The sequence below is a fragment of the Hyla sarda genome, chromosome 12 (genome assembly GCF_029499605.1).
Source record: "Hyla sarda isolate aHylSar1 chromosome 12, aHylSar1.hap1, whole genome shotgun sequence".
Classification (NCBI taxonomy): domain Eukaryota; kingdom Metazoa; phylum Chordata; class Amphibia; order Anura; family Hylidae; genus Hyla; species Hyla sarda.
Window position 1 is genome coordinate 29928238 of NC_079200.1, and position 12518 is coordinate 29940755.

The window sequence follows — 12518 nt, forward strand, 5'->3', positions numbered from 1 at the left end:
CCAACCGAGCATAGTAAGCATACAAATCTGTGTACATTAGACATACTGTATATTCTATCGGCAAAGCTGTAACTGAAAGGTGCAGCCATCCTTAAGTGTCTACAGACCCAATACCTCCATCCACCATTGCCAGCTGCTTGTATACAATGTGCTGTACTTACATATGGATATTGAATCGCACATCTGAGGACCATATGAGAGGCAATGCAGAACTGAACAAAGGAAAGAAACAACTGAAACCACTACGAAGGGTGTAAGAGACTGACAGCAGCTCTATAGTACCTCCAATAGTGGGACGGCAAGTGAAAGGGCTAGCTATGAGCAGCATGTGCCATAGAAATATTCTAATAAATTTAGCCGAGAGCAAAGCTATAATGGGTGCGGAGATAGGATATGCAATTAGGATTTGGTGCCAGAAAGAGCCCACAGGGCCTACAGCCTTTAAATCGCGCATAGTAGGCAGGCATCCTGGTGCTAACTATTAAGAAGTATTCTCCCTTCAGCTATTTCCTAACCACAGGATGGTGGATATGTTTAAGGTTAATTCATTAATTAACCTGTATTAATTAACCTAAACTCCGCTCCTGCCTCACATGACCGTCATTCATGGTGCATAAGTTGTACCCACACAGCCCAATTTTCAGGTTCATTTTCAATTACTTTTTGCTAGGTATACCCAATTTTCCCTGTTCTGCCAAGGCCCACCTCAGACAACATCAACGCTCTTCATACATACACGTCTACACGACCACAACTAGCAGATCAGTGGGGGGTCTAAATGGGAATACCCATCATGAGAATACTGAAATTGTCCCCAGAATGAACTGGGAGCACCCTATGTGTGGGGACAGCACAACAATATATATATATATATATATATATATATATATATATATATATATACACACACATATATATCTATATATATATATACACACACATACATGTGTGAACAGAGACGTAGGACGGCACTACTAGTCACAAACCACTCGGGGGTTAATATTGGAACAGGATCGCAGTGCAGCGATGCAGACCATTAATAACAGAGCCTGTGATGGTGCTAGGATATAAACCAAAGGACAGATTTGTCTGATGTATAGTAGCAAAGAAATATCCGCACTCACCGCCAAGTAAACGACTCGAGGCTCCTAGGTGGAGACGCCGGTGGACCGTGGCTGCAGGGATGCGTGGGCGCTCTGAGCGCCCACGCATCCCTGCAGCCACGGTCCACCGGCGTCTCCACCTAGGAGCCTCGAGTCGTTTACTTGGCGGTGAGTGCTGATTTTTCTTTGCTACTATATACAAAGGCAGATAAAGGCTGCATGTACGCAGCTGAAACGTTGCCCTTTTTGAACTAGATGGAATAAACGCTTCTTCATGTTTTTTTCACCATTACTTGGAGTGCTGCGGTCTTCTTGAATATCTACTTAACTTATATCCCGTGACCGGGGATTTGCACCAATAGCACCCATATCTTGAGGTGTGCTGCTCCTGTCTGCAATCTTCTATATATATATATATGGCCATTATACATAGTGTACTTTAGGATTGTCACAAAGGATGTATACAGGCTATATGGTGGATTAATCTATGATGTTAGTCGCACAAGCTATGCTGTTATTACAAGTTTACATATCAGTCAGGGTTTCTGACAATGAAGCAGGAAGTACTGGATGAGCAGTGCAACAGGCCTGGTCTAGATGGCCTAGATGAGTCTAGATGAGTGAACAAAAAAAAAAAAAGGGTGATAATGTGCCCCCTGTTAGTCCTCCATGTTCTCTTGCAAGATTTGCGTCCTCTGTACATGTAACAAATAAATGACATATTTGATGTACAAGTGCACTGGAAATACAGCCTCCCCCCAAAGCGAACATTTCTAGAACCTGAATGAACATGCAGATCCCAGGGGTGTCTGGTGCATCCATGTAGCTTCCATCATTACTTCCTCATCGCCTAACAATGTTAATGGCTTATCTATAAAATACAGATGGCCGAGGCTGCAGCCATAATCCACGTCTACCTTATCCCATGAGCACGCCGCTTACCGCAAAAAAAGCTAGAAGAGAAGAAAGCAATCCTAGCATGTGGGTGACACACCGGAGACTGAGGCAGGCATTACACTAGAGGGAGGCAGAGAGACGAGAACCAGGAGGAATAACGCCAGCATGAAAACAACGCCATAAAGGAAGCCTCGGGAATGTAGGAAAAGTACTGACATGTGCGTATATATAGCCCAGTGCACAAAGTTGTCATATAGAAGACACACAATGAGGGAACCTTGGGCCAAGGACTTGGGGACAAATGACTTGTGATACTAGAGGCGGATTCCAAGTTGTGTCTACAGGGCCGTGTCTATCATTCCTTCCTGGCGAGGGACGCTGACTCACCTTGCTATAAGTATTAAAGGAGAGAAAGGTGCAAAGTGTTAGGTTTCTTGCTCTAAGGAGACGTTATGTTGTCTCCTGATAAGCACGGTATGGCAGGTCACACCAGGGCATGTCTACATGCAAATACATCGGTATACATGTTACACAACACACCGAACTCAATGACATTATGTTCTACTGTTCGTGTGGAGGGGGGGAAAAAAAAAAAAGGAGTTGTGTACAAGATTTTCCTATTTCTATACTGAATAGGAGAATGTAAATGTCCAATGAGAGTCATATGATCTATGAATGATCCCCCGCACTCCTTTTTTAACACTAGTAGCTTGTTCTGAATGACACCAAACTTGTTATACAGGAGGATGGTGCAAAATTATAGCCTCGGCATTCAGAACCGAGAGAACGTAACACGAAATTTATGAACGTGAAAAGACGCACTCTCTCTCCTAGTTTTAGCTATACTTAATGTAGCCCCATAGAAAGCAGGGTGTTTGATCTGGCGTCAAGGCCAGCGCCATGTTGGTGAATCGTTGTTTCCGATGCAGCTGATCCTCTCTATTGATCTGCATCACAGTCTGACCTCCTAGACAGTGGTCTCTAAACTGTGGCCCGTTGGCTGTCCGGGCATGCTGGGAGTCGTGGTTTTGCAACATGTGAAGGGCTATAGTTTGGAGACCACTGTGCGGAGGGCCACAGTTTGGAGACCACTGTGCTAGAAGGTGGATTAGAAAAAGTTAGGTTTGGCAATCCCTTTTATCACTGCGACTGTAGCAGGGAGATTACACCAATCTTAGGAATTTTATTTCGATATGATGTGAAAAGATGGGGGATATAAGTATTTTTATTTTTTTTTATTTTTATTTTTTAAATCACGGCCAAGACCCAGATGTGGATTGGTCTGAAATCCATCTGTCTCAATAGGGCTGACATGAGAACATGGGTACATGTGACAAGCCACGCTCAAGCCCGCCGGTGGTCGGTCTGGATGACCATATGATGGCAGGGACTGTGCTATCTCGCCCGAGCATTATTAGTGCATCTTTCTTAGCGACAGCTGGTATCGCCACCTTTCACTCACACGTCTGGTTTCTAGCTGTGATTTCCACCGTGCAGCTCTCCAGCTGTCGAGCAACTACGACTCCAACCATTACCCTAGATAGTGACTGACAGGAGATACTGGGAGATGTAGTTTTGCAAAACAAGAATAAATGTATAGTGCAGCTCACTAAAATAAATCAGAGGTTAGATTGGCTAGTCACCTATACCCTAGGTGGACTAGACAACCAAAATGTATACAAAATATATATCCAAACCTCAACGATTTCCCCAGTCTACCTGGTGCAAGATGACTAATTATAAAAATGTATTTGAATATGAGACATATATATACAGACATATATGAGAAATATCCTTACACAGGGCCCTTGTGTAGGGAAGATAAATACAATTCAATGTTTAAAATAGAAAAATATATAAAATAGAATACTTAAAAGTCAATGTTTTTATATATTTTTCAATTTTAAAGGGGTACTCCGGTGGAAAACTTTTATTTATTAATTTTTTTTTAAATCAACTGGTGCCAGAAAGTTAAACAGATTTGTAAATTACTTCTATTAAAAAAAGCACTTATTAGCTGCTGAATACTACAGAGGAAGTGCTCTCTGCTGACATCACAAGCACAGTGCTCTCTGCTGACATCTCTGTCCATTTTAGGAACTGTCCAAGGCAGAATATGTTTGCTATGGGGATTTTCTCCTACTCTGGAAAGTTCTTAAAATGGACAGAGATGTCAGCAGAGAGCACTGTGCTCATGATGTCAGCAGAGAGCTCTGTGTTCCAAAAAGAAAATAATTTCCTCTGTAGTATTCAGCAGATAATAAGTACTGGAAGGATTAAAGGAGAACTCCGGAATAGGAAAATTATCGTCCATACTGCCGGCAGTAAAAAAAATAAACAGGTACATTCCTTCGCTCCTCCGGTGCCTCCGGTAACCGGTCTGGCCTCCGCCGCGATCCTCTTCCTGGTTGCCAGTGGTCGGCAAGTCATACTGCACTCAGCCAATCACCGGCCACAGCGAAGTCCCGGCTTGGCCGGCGATAGGCTGATCGGCAGTGTGATGTTTTCGGCCCCGGCAGCAGGTGCCGGTGTAGTGAAGAATTTTGTGTCCTTAAGCGTTCTCACACTGCCGCTCAGCCTATCGCCGGCCGAGTCGGGACTTTGCTGCGGCCGGTGATTGGCTGAGTGCAGTATGACGCAACCAGGAAGAGGATCGCGGCGGAGGCCGGAGCCGGTTATCGGAGGAGCGAAGGAATGTACCTGTTTATTTTTTTTACTGCCGCCAGTATGGACGATAATTTTCCTATTCTGGAGTTCTCCTTTAAGATTTTTTAATAGAAGTAATTTACAAATCTGTTTAACTTTCTGGCACCAGTTGATTAAAAAAAAAATATATAAATAAAGTTTTCCACTGGAGTTTCCCTTTACATTGATTTGTATTTATCTTCCCTACACAAGGGCCCAGTGTAGGGATATTTCTCATATATGTGTGTACTTACATTTATTTTATTATTTTAAATAAAAAACATGATATGTATTTGAAGCGCAGTCTCATATTCAAATAATTTTTTTACAATTCGTCATCAAGCACCAGGTAGACTGGGGAAATCCTTGAGTTTTGGATATAGATTTTGTATAAGTTTTGCAAAACAGTTTGTAGATTAGTGGAAGGAAAGCATCTATAAATGGTCAATGTTTAAAGGGTACCTCTCATCAAAAAAACTTTTGATATATTATAGATTAATGTATGCAGAATAACTTTACAATTGCATGTTATTAAAAAATATGCTTCTTTCTATTTCATTTTCCACTTTGAAGAAATGACCACTAGGGGTCTCCCTACCAGTCCTGGCAGCAAGCATTTCAGACTCATGCTGGAGTCCTAAACACTACGAGCTGCCAGTCTGCTTTGTTCACAAAGGAGAACACTCAGAGCTGCCAGCCTGCTTTGTTCACAGCCTGTTTGGCTGTGAACAAAGCAGGCTGACAGCTCTGAGTGTTTAGGACTCCAGCATGAGTCAGAAATGCTTGCTGACAGGACTGATCGGGAAAAATACAATAGAAAGAAGCATATTTTTCATTAACATGCTATTGGAAAGTTATTCAACATTCATTAATCTAAAATATATCAAAAGTTTATTTGATGAGAGGTACCCTTTAAGATGAATTGAATATTGGCCATTGGTGACGGAAATCCCAGACCGTGAAGAGGCAGAAGTCTTCCCAGTGTAAAGGCCTACATTGGTTGCATCTGCGAGCGGTGACATTTGTCCCTAATACAGCAGATGACACAGACGTGTACGAGTTCCTGCATTTCCCTGGCACCCTCCCATGTATTACATAAGTATACAAAATCAGGGCTGCATTTCAGGAACGGTCGCGGTCACGAAAGCCATGACCAAAATAGCAGCGGGCAGGTAGTGATCAGCTGCCTCTGGTCACCCGGTACGTGAATGGTTAAAGTTCGCCCTCCGGGGCAGAGTCTGCAGATAACACGTTAACCCTTTCCTGCAGGCATAAATAACTTCTAGCAATTCTCCTGGGTGCACTCCTGCACGGCCCATGTGAGTGCCCTTAAAGAGGTTGAACCTGATGGACTTTATCCCTGTTTAACATTTCCAGCGCACAATGATAAGTGAAGCATATAGCACTATACTGCAGATACACAACAGTGACGGCTTAACCACTTTCTGACTTATTTGTATTATTATTTGAAACTCCGGTATGCTCAGGATGTTAGCTTTATTTGTTAAGCAGTCACCAGATAACCTTTCCCTTTTTACTTACTGGGGCTTTTAGCTTCCTGCAATGTATAGTCGTTCTATCCTTGTTTTAATGGATTTTAGCTCTACATGAACTGTCCTTAAAGGGGTACTCCAGTGGAAAACTTTTTTTTTTTATAAATCAACTGATGCCAGAAAGGTAAACAGATTTGTAAATTACTTCTATTAAAAAATCTTAATCCTCCCTGTACTTATTAGCTGCCGAATACTACAGCGGAAATTATTTTCTTTTTGAAACACAGAGCTCTCTGCTGACGTCATGACCACAGTGCTCTCTGCTGACATCTCTGTCCATTTTAGGAACTGTCCAGAGTAGCATATGTTTGCTATGGAGATTTTCTCCTACTCTGGACAGTTCTTAAAATGGACAGAGATGTCAGCAGAGAGCACTGTGGTCATGATGTCAGCAGAGAGCACTGTGGTCATGATGTCAGCAGAGAGCTCTGTGTTTCAAACGAAAATGAATTTCCACTGTAGTATTCAGCAGCTAATAAGTACTGGAAGGATTAAGATTATTTAATAGAAGTCATTTACAAATCTGTTTAACTTTCTGGCACCAGTTGATTTAAAAAAAAAAAAAAGAAGTTTTTCACTGGAGTACCCCTTTAATAGTGGGCTTGTGCTTATACTGTATACAGAGGCCATTGCCACTGTTTGCCTCTTGAGAACGCCATTGTAGCGGTGAAACATGTTGAGGGTGGCAAAATAGTGTGTGATTTTAACATTATCCAATGGGTCATTAGGTATCTGCAGTACCTACTCACTTATACAGGAGTAATTACTCCTCTATATATATATAGAAAAAGCGAACAGGCGGCACTCCAGTGTAGTAATAAACTCAAAGTGATGTTTTATTCACCCATAGTGCAACGTTTCAACCCACTCAATGGGGTCTTTTTCAAGCATGTGCTTGAAAACACTGGTATAGTATATGGTGCAACATTCCGGGAGTTGGAGGATTGGTTGGATAGATACCGGCCATTGCATAGCCGTTTTCTTTAAATATAAAAATACTTGCAGGCTCACTGTGCCAGTTGTGGCGGTAAAATATCGGCCAGGTGGCAACCCTAACAGCGACCAATGACACATTTTGAAGGCAAACGGAAACTCAGAAGTGTGACTGGGAGTGCGGAATCCCATAGAAGTCTATGGGCTTTAAAGGGGTACTCCGGTGGAAAACTTTTTATTTTTTTATTAACTGGTGCCAGAAAATTAAAGAGATTTGTAAATTACTTCTATTAAAAAATCTTAATCCTACCAGTACTTATCAGCTGCCGAATACTACAGAGGAATTTCTTTTCTTTTTGGAACACAGAGCTCTGTGCTGACATCACGAGCACAGCGCTCTCTGCTGACATCTCTGTCCATTTTAGGAACTGTCCAGAGCAGGATAGGATTGCTATGGGGATTTTCTCCTACTCTGGACAGTTCCTAAAATGGACAGAGATGTCAGCAGAGAGCAGAGAGCTCTGTGTTTCAAACGGAAAAGAATTTCCACTGTAGTATTCAGCAGATAATAAGTACTGGAATGATTATGATTTTTTTAATCGAAGTAATTTACAAATCTGTTTAACTTTCTGGCACCAGTTGATTTAAAAAAAAAAAAAAAAAAAAAACAACTTTAATTTGAGGCGAGTAGACCCTAAGGTTAGGTTCACACTGCGGAATCTCCGGGCAGAAAATTTCCGCCCGGAGATTCTGAGTGTGGCCAGCGCTGACTGAATCAGTCGGCGCCAGGACCGCCCGTACACTGCAGTCTCCAATAGACTGAAATGTGTTCCACGAGTATTTCCGCCTGAAGAATGAGCAACGCCATTATTCAGGTGGAAAAGTTTCAAGCGGATTTTCCGTTCACAAATTCCGAAGTGTGAATTTGTGAAAGGAAACCCATTCACTACACTATACATTTTAGTAAGCGGAATTTCTGCCTGTAATTTCAAAGCAGAATTGCAGGCGGAAATTCCGTAGTGTGAACCTTAGTCTAAGAAGACATGAGGGACTCTTAGGCTAGGTTCACACTGTGGAATTTCTGGGCAGAATTTCTGCTGGAGATCAAGCCGGCGGCACTAGGACCGCGCGGACTACATTGCCGTCCCCATAGATGGCAATGCATTCCTGAGCAGATCTTCCAAAAGATCCACCCAGAAAAGCATTGCAGTCTATGGGGGGCAGCAATGCAGTCTGCTCGGTCCTAGCGCCGCTGGCTCGATCTCTGGCAGAAATTCTGCCAAGAAATTCCTTAGTGTGAACCTTAGTCTAAGAAGACATGAGGGACTCTTACTGCTGCTGTATCTCAGCTGGGGGTAGAAGATACATCTCGGCGTCTCTGGTTATACAGACATGAGAAGTCGTAAGTGCAGAACAGTAGTTCCTTCCTGTGGTTACAGGCGCAGACAATCTTCACATTGTAAACATTCTAATGAAGCTTTATGTGTAAATGACTGGCCTATAGCACTGTCCCCAAATGACCTCCTATTGAAAAGAAAAAAACAGAGATGTATTTAAAAGCCCATGCCATTGGACGCAGCCATTAAAGGGGATAGATGGATATCTTCAGCTTCATGCTGTTTTTAATATGTATCCCACATGGCGTTCTGAAGACCCGGCACCTCCCTGACCGTCACTAACAGAGATTACAGCTTAGCTCCAATGAAAGCCAATAAGTTCACATGCGGTGAAGCACAACATATCCTACATCATACAAGGGGTAGGTTGACACTACATTAGTGCCCCTGTTACGCTGGGTTCACACCACGTTTTTGCAATACAGTTCCCGCATCAGGTTTTTGATGAAAAACGGATTCCTCAAAACCGGACTAAACTGTATCAAAATATGTGAACAAATTTTAACTCATATGGTTTAAAAAATGATGTCAGGTTGCATCTGTTTTTTAAGAAGAAAAAAACGTATACATTTTTTATTTTTCGCTAAATTATGAATAAAGTTTCACTTGTTTGATTCAAATTCCAAGAAAAAAAAAAGTGAAAAATCAAAAGCTGTATGGTACAAACCGTCTGGAACAGTACGCACATACAGTTCTGTACGGTCCCCATTGACTCCCATGTTTAAAAAAAAACGTATATACGGTTTAATACGTTTTTTCACCCGGACCAAAAACCGTGGTAGGCTACGGTTTTGGGTACAGGAAAAAAACTGACAAAACCGTACAGGATGCAAAACGGACACAACCTGATGCATCTTTTGGCATACGGTTTTCAAGTGGGAGTCGATGCATACGGGTTTCCATACGGTTTTCACATACGCGAACTGCATTGCAAAAATGTGGTGTGAACCCAGCCTAAGTCGTATCCTTCGACATCGTGTATGTGCCGATGTATACTGTTAAAGGAGTACTCCAGGGAAATTTTTTTTTTTTATATTAACTGGCTCCAGAAAGTTAAACAGATTTGTAAATGACTTCCATTATAAAATCTTAATCCTTCCATTAGTTATCCGTGAGTATACTACAGAGGAAGTTGAGTTTTCCTTTCCAGTCTGACCACAGTGCTCTCTGCTGACACCTCTGTCCATGTCAGGAACTGACCAGATCAGGAGCAAATCCCCATAGCAAACCTATCATGCTCTGTACAGTTCCTGACATGGACAGAGGTGTCAGCAGAGAGCACAGTGGTCAGACAGAAAAGAACTATACAACTTCATCAGGAACATACAGCAGCTGATAAGTACTGGAAGGATCAAGATTTTTTTTTTTATAGAAGTGATTTACAATCTTGTTTAACTTTCTGCCATCAGTTGATTTAAAAAAATAAATAAAAAATAGTTTTCCACCGGAGTACCCCTTTAACAGGAGCAGCGGACCCCACTGCTTTCTATGGCTGAACGGAGTCAACTGGTCACTCAGTTCAGGACCTATGCACTATTTATAGGGGTACTCCAGTGGAAAACATATTTTTAAAATCAACTAACAGATTTGTAAATCACTTCTATTTAAAAATCCTAATCCTTCCAGTACTTATCAGATGTTGTATGCTCCACATTTCTTTTCTGTCTGAACACAGTGCTCTCTGCTGACACCTTTGTCCATGTCAGGAACTGTCCAGAGCAGGATCGGTTTGCTATGGGGATTTTCTCCTGCTCTGGACAGTTCCTGACATGGACAGAAGTGTCAGCAGAGAGCAGTGTGGTCAGACAGAAAAAAAAGAAAAGAACTTCCTCTTGAGCATACAGCAGCTGAAAAGTACTGGAAGGATTAAGATTTTTAAATAGAAGTAAGGCTCCTTTCACACTATATGTTGCCCCGTTTTAAAGAGCCATTATAATGTCCCATTAAGAAAACCCTTATAAACAGCCGTTACAAAATCCCATGCAAGTCTATGGGATTTTTTGATCATCCGTTATCACCCGTTATGAATAACGGCCGTTATTTGTGACGGGAGAAACATTTGTGCATGTAGCGTTTTTTCTCCCGGTATACATGGACATCCCGTTTTCTTCAGGTTGTCGGATGATACGACTAAGGCCGCTTTCACATTTCCGTTATGAACGTCCGTTAGGAAATCGCCAGTTATACGGCCTGTACAAAACTTTTCTAATAACCGCTTTAACCCGTTATCGCCCGTTATTAATAATGGCCGTTATTTTGTGACGGGCGAATGAATGGGAGAAAAAGTGCATGAACGAATACTCCCGTTAGTATCGCCCGTCACAAATTAACGGACGTTAATGGGCGATAACGGGTTAAAACGGCTATTAGAAAAATCCCATAGACTATAATGGGATTTTCTAACGGCCGTTAGTGATTTTGTACTGGCCGTATAACTGCCGATTTCCTAACGGAAGTGTTTTTATAGTGTGAAAGCCGCCTAACAGGTGCACTAATGTAGTGTAACCTTACTCTTACACGGATCTAAGAAGCTGAGATCTATTCTGCTTTTTTGTAGGATCTTTGCAAATAACAGCTACGTTGCCTATTCCATCAATTGCGGAGCGAACATATTGGGATCACTGTCATTGGCTGTCCAGGAAGGCTGGGAGTTGTAGCTTTGCAGAATCTGGGGGGAAATAGTTTGGAGACCACTGACCTTTATAATTAGGGTAGGTTCACATCAGCGTTGAGCTCCATTCAGAAGAGCCCCCCTAGCCAAGTCCATTCAAGTTAGGGGAGCTGAGCGGAGAAAAAAGTCCTGCATGTCCTAATTTTTTCTCAGCTCAACTCCTGTGAAACAACGGACTCCAGATGGAAACCCGTCGGACCCCATTCAAAGTCAATGGGACCCGACTGTGTCTATTGTGCATCAGGGATCGTTTCGCTAAACGAACCCTAAAAGGGTCGGAGCACAGCCACAGTGTGAACCCAGCCTAAGTAATTTACAGCTTTTCTCCATATTCTATGCTGCTCTGTGTGTGTTCTGGGGTTGCCATTCGGAGCCCCCTTGTGCAGTACTCAATTTCCAGAAGCTACTTATGATAAATTGTGACCTCTGCGGGGCAGGATCTGCATCAGAGAGCAAAATCTGTGGGAGGTCATGGCCTAAAGCACAGGAGGAAATTAGACTGATACAGACTGCATGTATGCTAAGATCATGGAGTATTGTGCCTCTGTGATGGATCCATCTGTTTCGGTAATTGTAGACAATCTGCCCAGTAGAGGTCCCCACCAGCAGCACAGAGAAATAGAACCCCACTAACGTATGGAAAATTCATAAAAGGAGATGCGTAGAACGCTGAGAATGAAATAGCAGCTCAACATCTGCTGCATTTGGCCCAACGACACAAACACCCACAGAAGTAATCTACCCGACAAAAGCATGCAGCATGGTATTACGGTCAGTCCCAAAAGTAGGGCAGCCAACTAGTAAACTTGTTTATATGGAATTTTTCACTTGGAGAATTCACAAAAATATTCATATACAGTATAAAAAAAGAGAACAGAACACAAAGGAGCTATTTTTTCACTTAAAGGGTTATCCTCATTTAAGTAAGCTATCCCTCTCCACAGGGTAGGGGACAACTAGTTTATCTGTGTTTTTTTTATCACAAGGACACAGAAAAATTGTGCCACCGAATGGATAGAGCCGACAGTAAGTGCGCGGCCAGCGCTCCATTTATTCTCTATGGGGCTTCTGAACATGGCCAAGCATTGAGCATGGCAATGTCCAGCAGTCCCATAGAGAATAAAATGAGTTCTGGCCGCGCATGTGCACTGCTCCATTCATTCGGAGGATGTCTTTCATTCTCTGGATCGGCATGGGTCCTAGTGGTCGGACCTCGGCTTATCAGCTAGTTGTCCAATACATTATTATTATTTCCAATGACAGCTGTCTGAGTGTAGGG

At 42.4% G+C, this 12518-nt stretch overlaps 1 protein-coding gene and 1 long non-coding RNA gene across 7 annotated transcripts in view; one reads left to right on the top strand and one right to left on the bottom strand.

Moving 5' to 3' along the window:
• The window catches only part of THRA (thyroid hormone receptor alpha), a 111299-nt gene that overhangs the window by 74315 nt on the left and 24466 nt on the right, over positions 1–12518 (bottom strand). The gene's annotated exons all lie outside the window — the stretch shown is intronic.
• The window catches only part of LOC130296964 (uncharacterized), a 44814-nt gene that overhangs the window by 10428 nt on the left and 21868 nt on the right, over positions 1–12518 (top strand). The gene's annotated exons all lie outside the window — the stretch shown is intronic.